Source organism: Saccopteryx bilineata, chromosome 5 (genome assembly GCF_036850765.1).
Source record: "Saccopteryx bilineata isolate mSacBil1 chromosome 5, mSacBil1_pri_phased_curated, whole genome shotgun sequence".
Taxonomy (NCBI): Eukaryota; Metazoa; Chordata; class Mammalia; order Chiroptera; family Emballonuridae; genus Saccopteryx; species Saccopteryx bilineata.
The window spans coordinates 166,122,950-166,140,608 of NC_089494.1; the positions used below are offsets into that span (position 1 = coordinate 166,122,950).

At 39.4% G+C, this 17,659-nt stretch overlaps 1 protein-coding gene across 3 annotated transcripts in view; it reads left to right on the forward strand.

The window, feature by feature from the left end:
- The window catches only part of ADARB2 (adenosine deaminase RNA specific B2 (inactive)), a 468,569-nt gene that overhangs the window by 316,064 nt on the left and 134,846 nt on the right, over positions 1-17,659 (forward strand). The gene's annotated exons all lie outside the window — the stretch shown is intronic.

The following is a 17,659-nucleotide window of genomic DNA, read 5'->3' on the forward strand; positions in this document are numbered from 1 at the left end:
AGAATCAGAAAGGCTCACAGGAGAGAAACAATGTTTCAAATCCAGAACACAGGGCCCCACAGAGACTGCTGGAGACTGGCATGTGGAGACGAGTTAGGACTGAAGTGGACACCAGTGTGAGCAAGGTGGCAGCAGCCTCTGAATCCTGCAAGGGAGCAGAGAGCCCGTCCACTATCTGGCACCTCTGGCTGCAGAGAAAAGAGGGCCAATTTGTCCTCCTCCATCTGCGAATCTCTCAGCACCCTTCTCTGTTCACCCACACTGGAATTCTGGGAGCCCAGATGCTGGGACTGCTGGCTGGCTCTCATTAAAGGAACACATCCAGTGCTCATGACAGCCATCCCACATGGGAAACTCACACAATTGTTAAAATTCTGCATCATTCTAGACAAAATCATTCTGATTATCTTGTTTCAGTATGTTCCCTATATAGAGAAAGAGGGACTAGCTAAGACAGAATATTTCATCTGACAGGGATTAGAGGAGAAATTTGAAATGGAGATATGATAAGGCGGAAGCTTTTCTGAGATGCAGTTATTAGGGGCCAGAAGCAGTGAACCTGCAACAGTAAATTGAAACTCTGCAGCTCGAGGAGGTTAACTGAGTGAATTTAAATATGAAGGGCTGGACTTGTACAGCGGCCCTCAATTAAGTACTTACCAGCCAGCAGGACTGCAAAGAGAAATGACTTCCACATTGTCATGAGTTGGAAGTGGTGCTTCTCCCTCAGCGTTTCTCTGTGTGGACTTGCCTCACTGAGTTTTTCTCATTGAAATTGATGGTTGTGTTTCAGGACATGATAATGTGTGCAACGATTCTCGTTCAACTTTGCAAAGTAAAAAGGCCACACTAAGTGACAATGCAGAGCAAATGTCAGTCCCACCAAAAACCACTTGGGCATAGTGGCACAGTGCATGGAATTGACACAATCTGGAGACATCAGGACTGGACAGTGACCTTGGACACAAACTCTATGATTACACACCTTTGTGAATAAGGGCTCACTATTATACTCTGACCGGTTGTCTTGGAAGATTTTTTAACTCACTTCCTTAACATTTCCTGGTAGTTGAAAATGGGAATTAAATATAGTGAAATCAATATATTGATAGTAAAATAATATGGATAATTGGAATGACTTAACAAAAGAATCAGTGACATTGATTCCATTCTAAGCCTCTACCCCCCCCCCACCATGATAATGATGAGAAGAGGGTGGAAGACAGGGATGGGCAGTAATTATTCCTGCACACAGACTCCACAGCATCAGAGAAACCAGACCACTGGCCTTACATCTGGCAATTCACAACAGCCCCTCATTCGCCTGTCACAGGTGCTATGTCTGCATGTTCTTTCCCTTCAGTGACATAGCTGTGCCGTTAGTTTGTAGGGAGAGCCTGAATCCTGAGTGAAAATCAGTCTAGGCATTGTGTCTTTCCCAATTCATGGTTATTTGGCCAAGTGTTGGAATCTAACTTGTAGACAAGTACACACACACACACACACACATCATGTAGACACACTCATAGACACATACCTATACCACATGCTTGTAAACATGGACTGTTTGGATGTATTTTATACATCTCTCCCAGTAACTAACTGACTTTGTAAAAGTCAATTCTTGGTTATATATAAGACTCACAAAGCAGAAGAGGGGGAGGAGACTTTCTTTGAATTCGTTCTACAATCACCCAGTTCCACCTGCTCCTGACTGCTGATGTCCAGTATCTCAGTTCCACTTTACTGCCATCTTGACCTCTGCTTCCCTGGGAAGAGGAGCAGGAGAAGGAGACATGGCAGAGAGGGGCAGCATGTGCAACACAGAAGCAACTGCCACTGGGAATAGCTGATGAAGATAGAAGTAATGAGCTAAAACATCCTGACAGTAATTCCTCCCAGCACTAAGGACAATAATAAAACTCCACCTGACATGGGCAGCCCTCAGTGGAAGAGCAAAGTGTAATTTTTTTTCTCTGAAGAACTATGTGGTCTTCTGAAGGTGAGCAGACTACAAGAAATAGCCTTTCCACAAGGAACACCTTGTAATTCATAAGCAGCTGAACCTAAATGGAGTTGCAAAGGTCACTCTTATTTTATAACAAGAAGAAACATCCAAGGAACCTTCAAACCCTTCATTACCCTTCCACAGCTATGCAATACCCATATATCACAATGTTATATCTGGAAGCGAGGAAACAAATGTTCTGCCACACAATTAAGTAGCCAAATTAAGGAGTTTTTATTTTAATGCTGGAGACCACATGAGAACTATAGTTAACAAATCATGTGGCCCCGAACGAACTCAGGGGTTTGCTTTTAAAGGCAAAATGAAGCAAGGGGAGGGGGTGTGCACCTAGCCAAAGTAGTTTTACAGAAGCAAAACAGGCTTTTGGTTATCGTTGGAACAATCTAGGGAGAGAGTGCTCAGCAAAGCAATTTACAAAAAGCAAAAGAATGTGCTCGGTTATCTTGGCTTTTTACAGAGGTTGTTAAGGCAGCATCCTGAGGGCTTTTCCGGAATCCCGAACATTTATGGCCTTTACAGAACTAACATTATGGCTTTACACAACTCTTCATTTACTCATCAGCAAATCTTGCAAAACTCGTTCTATGGTCAGGGATATGGTGTTTCTACATTTCAATAACACAGAATTATCTACCTTTCACAGCAAGGATATTCATTTAATAAATATTTAGGGGCTTCTATACATGTAGTAAGAACCTCAAGAGATGCAAACATATGTTAGAATTCACTCTTGTATTTTAAATGCATTAGACACCAAGTGTTTAAGGCACTGAGGAAACAAGGATAAACATGATAACTCTTATTAAGAAACTCACAGAGAGCATGAGAGACAGAATAGATATTATCACATGATAATGAGATGATCACCTTAATGGAGGTCCTACTGCATCCCAGAGGGTTGTGTAAATTAAATAACATTTTAAATGCATTACAGAATCCAATTATTTAAATGCTCCTAGAAGTGAAGCCTATAGTACGGCTTAGACTAATTTTGAAATGAATTGGTGCTAAATTTATGTATTCCATAAATTTGAATATTTGCATATTGTAGTGTCTTAAAATGGAGGACACGTTTAAAAATTACTGGACTTTGCAACCAAATTCTTTTTGAATAAGAGCTAATTATGTTTACATTTGTTATGAAGATATATGGAAACATGCTATGAATAGTCATATTAACCACAACAACCAAATGTGAAGACCGATTTAGCACTATTCAAATCCAAATTCAACGTGAAGGCACTCGGAAGGCAGTTTATTTGTGATGCAAACATATCTCTGACTTGTATGCACAAAATAGGATAAACCAAGCAATAAGCTAGTTGCAAAAACAATGAGATAATCAGGATGTGCAAATTTTGTTTTGATGACTTTTGAAATCTGAAAAAAGTGACAGAGCGCTTCTTAGTTAGGCAGGAATTTATTTATTCTTATTTAAGACACATAAAAATGTTTCTTAAGGTTTAGAAATGACATGAATGACTGCCAAAATTTGTTCGTAGCTCAACTAATGGCTTGCAAGCAATCAGAGCTACTTGCAAAGAGACTGGTTTCAATGAATCCATTTATCCACTTATTTATTCATCCCTTTGTCCAAACGTGACATCCATCCATCCATCCATCAGTTTGTTTCTGCTGGAAATGGGGATCTTCAATGTCATCACAAAAAAAGCATTTCAGTGGTCCACGAATGGGAGGATGAGGTGTAGAGGTAAGATTTACTGAAATAGAAATAAAATACTGCCCCCCAGGTTCCCAGTGTCTCATCTCCAACCATCTCACTGTAGAAGAAGTCCATCCTTGTCTGTATCAAGCCCAGAAGAAGGTCCAGTGCTGACATTCTGTGCCATCAGTTCAGCCCATGTCAAAACTTAATCCAGTTCAGTCTCTGTCTCTATCTGGTTAGCTTAGTCTCTGTTCCCAGCTGCATTCTGGCCAGCTCTATGTTGCCATACCCAGACCCACATGAGGGTCCACACAAATGAACAGGGCGAACACGTGCTACCAAGAGAGGCCTTTGTTAAGCTTTGATTATATAAACTCAGGCTTGGGAAACAACAGGCACTCTTTCAAACAAACCAATTTCTTTTCCAATCCTTCATAGGCATGTTTTGGGCCCTCCCTCTAACCAATCTGTTCTTTTTCCCAGATTAGACTCCTCCCCTTTAGGGTTGCCATCTTAGCTCCTACTGTGCATGTCCCAAAGTTCTGCTACATCATCTGGTTTCTACTACACATGTACTTACCTCCCCTGCACCATTTTGGCTTCTACTGGGCATGTTTCCAGCAGAGGAATTTCCCCACTCTTCCCCCAGTAACTCTTGCACCAGGCCAGCTGTTTCCTAGGAGATTTTTCCTGCCTGCTTTGGAGATTAGGTCCCCAAGGACAGAGAATGCAGCAGTCTCCAGGGGAGCCTATGAATGCTGTATGTTCCTAGTGAATAAGGCTTAATGTCTGATCTTAATATGTGATTTCACTCCCTAGTTTACTAGGTTTAATGTCTGATTCCATTTGCCTCTTTCCTTTATTTACAACTAACTACACTAACATGTTTGTGCATCTTTCCATTTATCCATCTATCCATCCATCCATCCATCTATCTATTCAACTATCTATCCATCTATCCATCCATCTGTTCATCCTTCTTTTCATTCATTCATCCATCTACCCATCCATCCATTTTACAAATAAATAATGAACAGTACTCTGTCCCAGACCATGTGCCAGGTGCTAAAAATACAAAGAGGTGAATAAGATAAAGTCCTTGCCTTTGATAATTGCTCACAGCTGATCAATGATCTCCCAAATTGTGGCCCAGTAACTCCCTACCGAAACTCTTCCTGGACATCACTTTCAAAACACAGGAACACTGAGCACTTACTTGGACTTTACCAAATCAGAATATCTTAGGCTGCATTTTTAACAAGTACCCCAAATGATTCTTAGTTGTGCTCAATTTTTAGAATTAAACTCTGGGAAGGGTTTGAAATGAGAACAAATAATTACATTTCATTGTGCTGATATAATTTGGTAAAAGAAGAGTTTGGTAAAAGCTGAGGAAAGAGGGCTAACTCAGATCCCAGGAAATAAAAACCCTTTGTCCGCCATCGATAGCACAGTGTGGCTCCTTCATACAGAGGCTGCACAGAGTAACTCCACACACCCTGTACAAAATCAAATGGTGAAATAGGAAGTTAATTTTAACTCTATACAAATGTGTTTGGCTTTGTGAAACAACTTTTTTTATAATAGGAAAACTTCAATACACAGAAATGAATCTTAAAGATTCACTTATTAAGGTTGTAAATCTTAATAAAAGAACCTTATGAAATAGCCAAATTTAGATGTGAATTACAACTATAACTATATGTAAACATATACTGTACATACATACACACACATATATAAATGACTTACTCATGTGTGTGTGTCCAGATGCGAGAACATACTCTTAACTCTCCTGAGGCATACCTCTCTTTAAGAATCACAGAGGGGTTGAGCTGGGAGGTTCACATATGACAGCTTCAGAGGTTAGTGCCGATGGCAGGCATCCAGCACCACTCACAGCAACGAAGGCATTTGATAAATATTTTCAAATATATGTCATCCCAAACAGGGCCCGATCTCTTTCACACTACATGTCATTAACTAATTAATCAATAAGAAACTGATCATTAATCTATTTGCTGGATGTCTGATGAACACCCACTCTCCAGCACACACTGCCCTTTTCCTCTAGAACATTCTCCACTCCATGGCTGATGCAGGAAAGTCAATGTTGCAGAAAGACTCCCTCTTGTTCTGGTTTCACCAGTTCAAAGGTGAAAGGCACATTCTAGCAGGAAAAAAAAACTGTCATTATGCTTCTGGTCTAATTGTTCTCATTGCTGCAATAAACTGGTGTCTAAGCTTTTCCATTGTGAGGTTATCTGCATTCGTGGAAAGAGCACTGACGTGCTCCGTTCAGTTCGTCTGGTTGGTGGGAGAGGGAGCCCGGGCTTGCGTTAGGGGTTGGGCTGCCTGGTGCCCTTTACATCAGCGATGGTGGTAGCCTGCCCGGGAAGCCTGAGTGTGCAGGAGAGACAGAGACGAGCTGACCGCCAGTAGCCCATTTCCCTGATTCTTGGAAAGCGGCAGCTCCTCCAGCTGCAATGTCTCCCTTTCACCTGTTAGAGTCTCCGGTCTGCCGTTGGTGACTTGCGTCCATCTCTTCCCCAGCCACCACCTTCCTACCGACACACACATTGCTGTTTTTCTGTGTGAACTCCTCTCTGGTAATCACACACTGTACAGAGGACTGTGTCTTAGCATGATGAGAAGTATATGCTGAGATAGAAGGACAGTTACTTTCTGAGGCCAAAAGCCCCCTCAGAGTTACTCTGGGCTTTCGACACCATGTGAGTAGGCAGTCCGCGCAGTGGGGAAGACCACAGACTGGGAGCCCTGCAGACCCAGTCCCAGTCTCGGCTCTGCCCTTGAACACTCTGCGTGACATTGGACATACTTCTATTCACTTCGTTCTGTAAGATTGGGAAAGGAGGAGGACCTAATTCTTAGGGCAGTGGGGAGGACAAATTGAAAGTGCCTGATGCACAGGGGGACAGGGCATCCTTGCCCCATAACGCAATGCCAGTCGCCGAACTATTGTGTAACATTGCATGATTCCAAAGTAAGCAATTATGGCACCAAAGTTAATCACAACCAAGGGGAAAGCTAGTAAAAATTGAGTAAACTCAGCTAAGCCTGGGGCACTTCTAATGAGCTTGGCAACTGAATAAGAAACGGATCAAGCACTTTTCTTTAATGAGCTTGGAGACTTGGGTTCTGAGCTGGTCACTTGCCATCGGAGTTGGGAATCTACAGAAGGAATGCAGAGGGCCCGGACACAGAAAACGGGCCGACCTCAGACAAGGGTTCCCAGCAAGCAGTCTGTGCTGTCAACAAAAGTGTCTGGTGGATTGGTTCCTGGACTTCTTTTCTTACCTGTTTCTGAGGACAGGGAAGGAGATGAGGAAAAATAACGCAAAATCTAGACAGAAGGAAAAATATTAAGTGCATTTCCCAATGTAATCAGATCAATTATTTTGACTTAATAAGTTAATGTAGTCTAACAAATCATTTGAAAGTTTTGGGATTTTTTTTCTCAGATAAATTGATAGTCTTGTCCAAAGTAACCTGTATTGACTAGAGCAGTGGTCTCCAACCCCCGGGCTCCAGACCGGTACCGGTCCGTGGGCCATTTGGTACCGGTCGGCAGAGAAAGAATAAGTAACTTACACTATTTCCATTTTATTTATATTTAAGTCTGAACGATGTTTTATTTTTTTAAAATGACCAGATTCCCTCTGTTACATCCGTCTAAGACTCACTCTTGATGCTTGTCTCGTAAGTTCGACAATTATATTTTAAAATACCACAGTTTTTACACTGGTCGCATAATTTTATTTTGTGCATCTATCTGTCCCACCCTAAAGGCCGGTCTGTGAAAATATTTTCTGACATTAAACTGGTCCGTGGCCCAAAAAAGGTTGGGGACCACTGGACTAGAGAGTATCACAGGTCTAAAATTACAACAATTAACAAAAGAGCAGGGAGGATATTAGAAGACTTTGTTGTTTAACTTAATGATGTCTCTCTGATATTTCTCTACTTTCAGTGGGCAAATATCTGTGCTGTCTTAAAGTCCTTTGACCTTTGTGTCAAAATATCAAAAATATATTGTTCTTTATAGGAACAATTTTTTTTTCTTTCTTCTTTTCCAAGTGAGAAGAGGGGAGATAGAGAGATAGACTACCATATGCACCTCAACCACAACCCACCTGGCAACCCCACTCTGGGGCCAATGCTCTGCCCATCTGAGGCTATGCTCACAACCAAGCTATTTTTAGCACCTGAGGCAGAAGCTTCACAGAGCCATCTTCAGCACCCAGGGCCAATGCACTCAAACCAATCAAGCCATGGCTACAGGAGGGGAAGAGAAAGAGAGAAAAGGGAGGGAGGGGTGGAGAAGTAGATGGTTGCTTCTCCTGACTAGGAATCAAACCCAGGACATTCACATACCAGGCCAATGCTATACCACTGAGCCAACTGGCCAGGGCTGTAAGAACAATTTTCATTCATGAGCCAAAGGTATTTAATATCTGTTAGATGTCAAAAATGATGCTGGTTAATAAGCATTTTCATCCTTGCCCATCTTCAAATCCAGGATTTTAACTCTCTGGTTCTCTAACCCTAATGTTCACATGTATGACTAGAGAAAAAAAAAGAGGACATTCTGAGATCAGATCCAAGTCTTGCTGCCTGTCTGACAGTGGTACAAGTAGCTTTTCTGAAAGGTAACAACCCCCACATCTCAGGTAAAAGAGGTTTCTGACAAACCCTTAAAAGCTTGCTAAATACTTCTAATGGATGGATCCACAACTGATTAGTTTAGTGTGGTAAAGTGTCCAGAGTGTGGAGTGTGTAGATGGTTTCTTGGGGTAAAAGAAGAAAATCCAGAACTTTTAGAACTTTCTATTTAATATCATTATTTTTATAACTTTATTGAAATATGAATCAGATACCATAGAATTATCCCTTTTGAGGTATACAATTCAGTGTTTTTTAGTATATTCACAAAATTGTGTAGCTATCACCACTATCCAAATTTAGAACATTTTCCCCACCCCAAAAAAACTTAGTAGCATTTCCTCTCCTCCCAGACCCTACAACTTCTAATCTACTTTCTGTCTCTAAAAATTTGCCTATTCCGAATATTTCATGTAAATGAAATCATAAAATTTGTAACCTTTGTGTCTGGCATTTTTCACTTAGAAGAATTTTTTAAGGTCCATCCATGTTATAGAATGTATTAGTATTTTATTTATTTTTATAACCCAATAATATTCCATTTCTTGAATATTCCATATTTTATGTACCCATATGTATCCATTCATCAGTTGATCCATTTCATTTGGGCTTTTTTCTTTCTTTCTTTTTGGCTGTTATGAATCATGTTACTATGAACATTTAAAAACACATTTTTATGAGGACATATGTTTTTATTTCTCTTGAGTATATACCTAACAAGGGAATTGCTGTTTCAAATATATATATAACAATTTCAGAAATTTCCAAAATGTTTTCCAAACTGGCTATATCATGTTATAATCCCACCAGAAATATGTAAGAGCTCCAATTTCTCCACATCCTTGCTAACTCTTGTTATTATCTGTCTTCTTTATCTTGAATACCACGGTTGGTGTGAAATAACTCCTTGTCATCTTAATTTGCATTTCTCTAATGACTAATGATACTGAGCAGCTTTTGTTTTTTTATTGAATTTATTGGAGTAACATTGTATGATAACATTATATAGGTTTCAGGGGTACAGTTCTATAATACATCATCTGTATATTGTATTGTGTGTTCACCACCTTAAGATACTGAGCATCCCCCGGGACATGAATCATCAGTTGTCTTGTGTACCTACACTATATATGCTCCCTGCCCATTAGTCACTTAGTAACTGTCTCACCTAACAGATGGACTGTCACAGTATCACCATGTTTGTGTCAAGTAATCTTTACTTTATTTAATAATGACTTCAAAGTGCAAGAGTAGTGATGATGGCAATTTGATATACTGAACAGAAGTGTAGAATATATTAAGATATAGGAAAAAGCATAGTATATATAGGGGTGGGTACCATTCATGGTTTCATGCATCCATTGAGGGTCTTGGAATGTATCTCCTTCGGATAAGAGGACTATTACGTACTGTTGAATAGAAGTGGTGACAGCAGACATCCTGGTCTTATTCCTAATATTAGGGTGAAAGTGCTTGGTCTTTCACCACTGAACGTGATGTGAGCTATAGGTGCTTGTAAAGGCTTTTGATCAGATTGAGGGAGTTCCCTTCTATCACTCATTTATGAAGTGTGTCTCATTATTTTTAATTTCTATTTTTGTGTAAGTTTTACAAACTATAAAAATAGAGACATTAATATCATCTATAAATAAATTCATATGTGGAGTGAGTACTCAAAACCACTTTAAATATAATCATATACAATCAAAAAGCTTGACAATTACTGATGTCAAGCATAGCATCTTCAAGGCCATGACCGTGACTGACCCCTACCAGGAAAGCCATCTCCCAGTTACATGTCCTGCTCCAAACACTGCTGACTTCTGTCCAAACGCCTGAGAAGAAACCGAGCAAGTGTGTGGCTGAATCAGCCCTAACTCATCCCTCTTTGCTGAAAACGTCTTTAATTTCATCTTTAGACAAACGAGAGCATGGATAACGTTCAGCAGTTATCTATGCCCCACTTTTATGGAAACACCAAAATAATAGAGTACCATTCAAGGGAAGAGACCATTGAACATGGAACATGTCACTTCAGTCTGGGAAAACACTCCAGTCCTATCTCTGCATACAATTAGGAAAAACAGAGGAAGAATGTTTCTTCTACAGAGCTTGACTAGTTTTAGCCTTGAATTACAGCCACCCGCTGTGGAGCCTTCTCAACAAGCAGCAAGAAATCAAAATAACCAGCCCTTGATGGCACCCTGCTCTACCATCCCAGAAACACTCTGTCCGGTCCTGTTTCCAGGACAAATAACCTGCGCAGGCTGGTCTGTGACACCCAGGATCTGGGGCCCATGCATGGCTGAGATGCCATAGATGGACCTTAAAAGGGGCAAAGAGGCAGCATTTTTTAGAGCAATTAATAAGCTATCTAGACAGGTTGTCCACAAGAATTCTCAGCTTCCAAAGTAACTTGTCAGAGCAGCAAAGCTCAGGTGGAAGCTCATGGAGCCGAAACCATGGCCAGACGGGAGATTTAAGATGTGAATTAGAGGGCGGGCAAGGGAGAGCCTGGAAATGGTCAGCATTAGGACCTTCATAGGAAATCCTGGTGCCAGAGGAACTGGTAAGGATGCAAGCCAGACCTGGCCAACCCCTCCCCAGGTAGACAGTTGCTTTAACAGTTGAAAATGTCAGAGCGTTCTATTTCCAGTCTAAAAAATTGTGAACAAATAATACATTTTAAAAGATTTAATTATTTGGATTCTTAAGAATCACTGGAACAAATTTAATAGCAGAGGTTTTCCTTATTATTTTACTCATACTTCCATTATTGTTAGTGCTTGGATTTCCATTTAGAAATAAATAGTCTGACAATTTTTACATCTCAACTGGCAGCAGGCACAAAATATGAGACAGCTGCCAAGAAGCTCTCTGTCATGCTGAAATGTAATATTGCAGCGTGTTGTTAAATCCTTTATCTACATAGCTGCCACAGGCTGCACGCATTAGAGTGTGAACTTTGTACTGGCTCAGAGCAACGTGTCTGAACTTGACGTGTCATAAATTAGCACAACAACAAACTTCTGAGACCCTCTTTCTCTCATGCCGGCTTTTGATAAGCAAAGTGGAATAAGGGTTTTATGTGCCAAAGTTCTACAGGGTGATTGTGACACAGACATCACCCAGGGAAGGCAACAGGACCTTCCTCTCCTCTTTATAAACAGTCAGCGGGGAGCCAGGCCCTGCTCCGGGACACCTGCAAAATATGATGGTAATAGTAATCACCAACATATGGAATAATATGTGAGCTGCTTAACAAAAAGAAATACTAAACTGAAGAATGGAACCTTGCTTGGTTTATTTCAAGCTGGTTTGTAGCACAGGCCATCCGTTTTATCTATCACATTCTAACCACCAAACGATTCAAAAGGATCAGGTGTCTACTGACCTCCTAATTTGACACTGAGCTCTGTGCTAAGCTGCCATCCATATATCCTCATCATTAGAACAGCTCCTCCTGTCTTTTATCCATTTTCTAATTTGACTGTTTTCACTGATGAGTTTTGAGAGCCCTTTGTATCCCCTACATACTAGTTCTTTTTCAAATCTGTGATTTAGGAAATATTTTTCTCCATTTATACTTTCTCTTTCATCCTCTTCATAGGGTCATCCACAGGTAAAGGATTTCAATTCTGATGAAATCTAATTCTTCAACTTTTCCTTCTATGAATTGCTCTGTTGGTGTTAAATCTAACAATTCTTTGCTTCTTTGCCTTGCTGTAGATCCTGAAATTTTTTCCTATTTTTTTCTAAAAGTATAAGTCTATGATCTACTTTTAGTTCATTTGTATGTAAGGTGTGAGAAATGCATTGATTGGGTTTTGGGAGTTTGGGGTGGGGGGTACCTATGAAAGTCCAGTAGCTCCAGCCCACTTGTTGAAAAGGCAGTTCTTCCTCCATTGAATTGCTCTTGAACCTTTGTCAGAACTCATTTGGGTATACTTGTGTGGGTCTACTTCTGGGCTTTCTGCTCTGTTCCACTGATCTATAGGTCTATCTCCTCACCAATATCACACAATCTTGATTATTGCAAAATATGATGATAAAACCTCAATATTGAGTGGAGTAATTCTTCCCATTCTTCATAAAATGGGCACTTTAGTTATTCTGAACTTGTGCTGTTATGTATAAATTTTAGAATAAGCTTACATATATCTATGAAAATGTTTGCTGGTATTTTGATTTTAAAAAACTGCACTAAACTATAGTCAATTTCATGAGAATTGACACTTTCACAGTTTGAGTCTTTGAATCCATAAACACAGTATATCTCCTTATTAATTTTGCTCTTCTTTTATTTCTTCCATTAGCGTTTTAAAATTTTCAACATACAGGTCCTAAGAGTATACTTTTACAAATTCAAAATATCCTAAAGAATCTGTAGGGTATGCTGAAGAGGAAGATGACTATAGTAACTGAAGGGTAAGGAGCCCTGACGAGGAGCTGAGCGCTCTTCTAAGCGTAGGCACATATTAATGCATTGCATAGACAACAGAGCTCTGGAAGGGGCTTCCTCCTTGCTGATCTCAAAGTACTTTTTGAAGTCCTGATTTACTTTTTAAAAACTTGTCCGTTTACAGATCAAATAGACATTATTTTCCTGGTTGATCAATGCTGGCCTGGCTGCAGTGGAGTCTCAACTCTCTCCTGGAACCAAATGTGGCAAATACAATAGACTTGAATGAAGTCCTTCTCAGTTCTGCACCACTGATGCTATCTTATCTGTGTTTTGAAAAGATGAAATGGATGAATTTTGAAATCATGAAAAATTACATTTTTTAGGTGCCAAATTTTTTTCTTTAAGTAATTTGTCTAGGAATCATCAAAAATGTAATATCTTTTCTTCTTAAAAAGGGTGTACCAAGCCGATTCTTCTCAGATATTTCATCATTTTGAACTTAGAAGGTTAAAATCCATCACAATGGAGTGAGCTCTCAATGGCTATTATGCTCTGTTTGACTTTTTTTATTTTTCCTTCACTGAAGGATCCCGAATGACTAAATGTTTTAAATTTTTTTGCCTGATATTTTATTCTGCTTCTTCCTCCTTTCTCACTATTAGCCTAGTAGACATCACTTTGTTCTTTTTTCATCATTTCTCAATTTGCTGAAAGTCTCTAACATAACTAGAATAACCATTAAATTTCCTGAACCAAAAATTCATGGGATAAGCAATGGAAAAAAAAAAACAGACCAAATACTCAATAGTTTAAAGAATTAGAAAAAGTATAAAGAGACCAAGTGAAAAACATGGAGAGAAAATAAAAGCAGAATTTGAGTTCAAACTAAAATTCGAAATCCAGGCTTTATCTTCTATTTACACTGAGTTTTTGAAAAGGACAAAATAGTTTCCAAGACAGACAGTGTCCACCAAAGTTTTTATCAAATGGATTCAAGTTCTTCCTACCCCACAGAAAGTGATATTTAGCACCAAACTCAGGAAATCAAGTTTATGGGCCATCCTTAATGATCTCCATCTCCCATGGCCCCTCATCAAGCTTCAGAGACTTTCATTAAACAGACAGCGTGGGATGATGAGACCTGCACTTTTCTCTAGTACCGAGTTATTTAGAAACATCACCAGGGACCCATTTGTGTCTTCTGAGCCCGATGCTTGGGTTGCTCCAAGGACGAGAGATGATGGCAGAGAAAGCAGAAGGAAGTGCCTGCTCTGCTTCCAGCTGTCATCCCACCAAGAAGAGGATGAGGAACCTCTCTCATTTCTGCGCTCTCCCAACCCCATGTCCATTCCACAGTTACATGTTGGGTTCATGAAACAATCTGAGCTGCTTCCTCTCGTGTAAGAGTGCAGAGATCCCTGGCCTATGCTGTTTTCAGCCCAGGATGAAGGTCCTGGCAGCTGGGAAAATCTCCTGAGAACACAGCATGATGTTTTTATTTACAAGGAGGGTGTTTATTTATAAGGAAGGCAGGGTACAGACTTTGAGAAAAGGACAGTCTCCCTAGGCTGGTTCTGGGTGTACCCCAAATACAAGGGGAAGGATGTGGACCTCTTCTGCAGTGCAGGGGAGGAGAGACCCATGTGATCAGTCACATGGGGCACCTACAGAGAGCCAATCATAGACATCAGTCCCAAACCACTTATATTGGTTTTTTTTTAATTTTAGTATTTTTTTAATTTATTTATTAAATTTAATGCAGTGACATTGATAAATCAGGGTACAAATGTTGAGAGAAAACATCTCTAGATTATTTTGACATTTGATTGTGCTGTATACCCCTCCCCCAAAGTTAAATTGTCTTCTGTCACCTTCTATCTGGTTTTCTTTGTGCCCCTCCCCTCCCCCAACCCCTCACTCCTTCTTCGTCCCATCCCCCCTCCCCCCAGCCCCCACCCCTGTTGCCATCACATTCTTGTTCATGTCTCTGAGTTTCATTTTTATGTCCCTTCTATGTATGGATTCATATAGTTCTTAGTTCTTTTTCTGATTTACTTATTTCACTCCATATAATGTTATCAAGGTCCATCCATGTTATTGTAAATGATCCGATGTCATCATTTCTTATGGCTGAGTAGTATTCCATAGTATATATGTACCAAAGCTTTTTAATCCACTCATCCTCTGACGGATACTTGGGCTGTTTCCAGATCTTCACTATTGTGAACAATGCTGCCACAAACATGGGGGTGCATTTCTCCTTTTGGAGCCGTTCTATGGTGTCCTTGGGGTATATTCCTAAAAGTGGGATAGCTGGATCAAAAGGCAGTTCGATTTTCAGTTTTTTGAGGAATCTCCATACTGTTTTCCACAGTGGTTGCACCAGTCTGCATTCCCACCAGCAGTGCAGGAGGGTTCCCTTTTCTCCACATCCTCGCCAGCACTTATTCTGTGTTGTTTTGTTGATGAGCGCCATACTGGCTGGTGTGAGGTGATATCACATTGTAGTTTTAATTTGCATTTCTCTAATGATTAGTGATGTTGAGCATTTTTTCATATGCCTATTGGCCATCTGTGCCATCTGTATGTCCTCTTTGGAGAAGTGTCTATTCATCTCTTTTGCCCATTTTTGGATTGGATTGTTTGTCTTCCTGGTGTTGAGATTTACAAGTTCTTTATAAATTTTGGTTATTAACCCCTTATCAGACGTATTGTCAAATATGTTCTCCCATTGTGTAGTTTGTCTTTCTATTCTGTTCTTGTTGTCTTTAGCTGTGCAAAAGCTTTTTAGTTTGATATAGTCCCACTTGTTTATCCTGTCTTTTATTTCACTTCCCCGTGGAGATAAATCAGCAAATATATTGCTCCGAGAGATGTCCAAGAGCTTACTGCCTATGTTTTCTTCTAAGATGCTTATGGTTTCACGGCATACATTTAAGTCTTTTATCCATTTTGAGTTTGTTTTTGTGAGTGGTGTAAGCTGGTGATCTAGTTTCATTTTTTTGCAAGTAGCTGTCCAATTTTCCCAACACCATTTGTTAAAGAGGCTGTCTTTACTCCATTGTATTTCCTTACCTCCTTTGTCAAATATCAGTTGTCCATAGATCTGTGGGTTTATTTCTGGGTTCTCTGTTCTGTTCCATTGATCTATATGCCTGTTCTTATGCCAGTACCAGGCTGTTTTGAGTACAATGGCCTTGTAGTATAACTTGATATCAGGAAGTGTGATACCTCCCACTTTATTCTTCTTTTTTAAGATTGCTGAGGCTATTCGTGTTCTTTTTTGGTTCCATATAAATTTTTGGAATATGTGGTCTATATCTTTGAAGTATGTCATTGGTATTTTAATTGGTATTGCATTGAATTTATAGATTGCTTTGGGTAATATAGACATTTTAATGATGTTTATTCTTCCTAACCATGAGCACGGTATATGCTTCCAATTGTTTGTATCTTCCTTGATTTCTTTTATCAATGCTTTGTAATTTTCCAAGTACAAGTCTTTAGTCTCCTTGGTTAAGTTTATTCCTAGGTACTTTATTTTTTTGGTTGTAATTGTGAAGGGGATTGTTTCCTTAATTCCTCTTTCTGACTGTTCATTGTTGGTGTATAAAAATGCCTCTGATTTCTGAGTATTGATTTTATATCCTGCCACTTTCCTGAATTCATTTATCAGGTCCAGTAGCTTTTTGACTGAGACTTTAGGGTTTTCTATATACAATATAATATCATCTGCAAATAATGGTAGTTTTACTTCTTCTTTTCCAACTTGAATGCCTTTTATTTCTTCTTTTTGTCTGATTGCTGTGGCTAGAACTTCCAGGACTATGTTAAATAAGAGTGGTGAAAGGGGGCACCCCTGTCTTGTTCCTGATCTTAAGGGGATTGCTTTTAATTTTTGCGCATTGAGTGTGATGTTGGCTGTGGGTTTGTCATATATAGCTTTTATCATGTTGAGGTATGTTCCCTGTATTCCCACTTTGCTGAGAGTTTTGATCATGAATGAGTGCTGGATTTTATCAAATGCTTTTTCTGCATCTATTGAAATTATCATATGGTTTTTCTCCTTCTTTTTGTTTATGTGATGAATCACATTGATTGATTTACAAATATTGTACCAGCCTTGCCTCCTCAGAATAAATCCCACTTGATCATGGTGTATGATTTTTTCCATATATTGTTGGATCCAGTTGGCTAATATTTTGTTGAGGATTTTAGCATCTATATTCATCAGAGATATTGGCCTATAATTTTCTTACTTTGTGTTGTCTTTGCCTGGTTTTGGAATCAAAATTATGCTCACCTCATAAAAGGAGCTTGGAAGTCTTCCTTCCTCTTGAATTTTTTGAAATAGTTTGAGAAGGATAGGAGTTAGTTCTTCTTTGAATATTTGGTAGAATTCCATTGTGAAGCCATCGGGCCCAGGAATTTTCTTTTTTGGAAGTTTTTTGATAACTGTTTTGATCTCATTTGGTGTAATCGGTCTGTTTAGGTTTTCTGATTCTTCCAGATTGATTTTTGGAAGATTTTATGTTTCAAGGAATTTGTCCATTTCATCTAGGTTGTCTAGTTTTTTGGCATACAGTTCTTCATAGTATTTTCTTACAATATTTTGTATTTCTTTTGTGTCAGTTGTTATTTCTCCTCTCTCATTTCTAATTTTATTTATTTGAGTCCTCTCTCTCTTTTTCTTGGTGAGTCTAGTTAAAGGTTCATCAATCTTGTTTATCTTTTCAAAGAACCAGCTCCTAGTTTCATTGATCCTCTGTATTGTTTCTTTAGCCTCTATGTCATTTATTTCTGCTCTGACCTTTATTATTTCCTTCCTTCTACTACATTTGGGGTTTACTTGATGTTCTTTTTCTAGTTCTTTTAG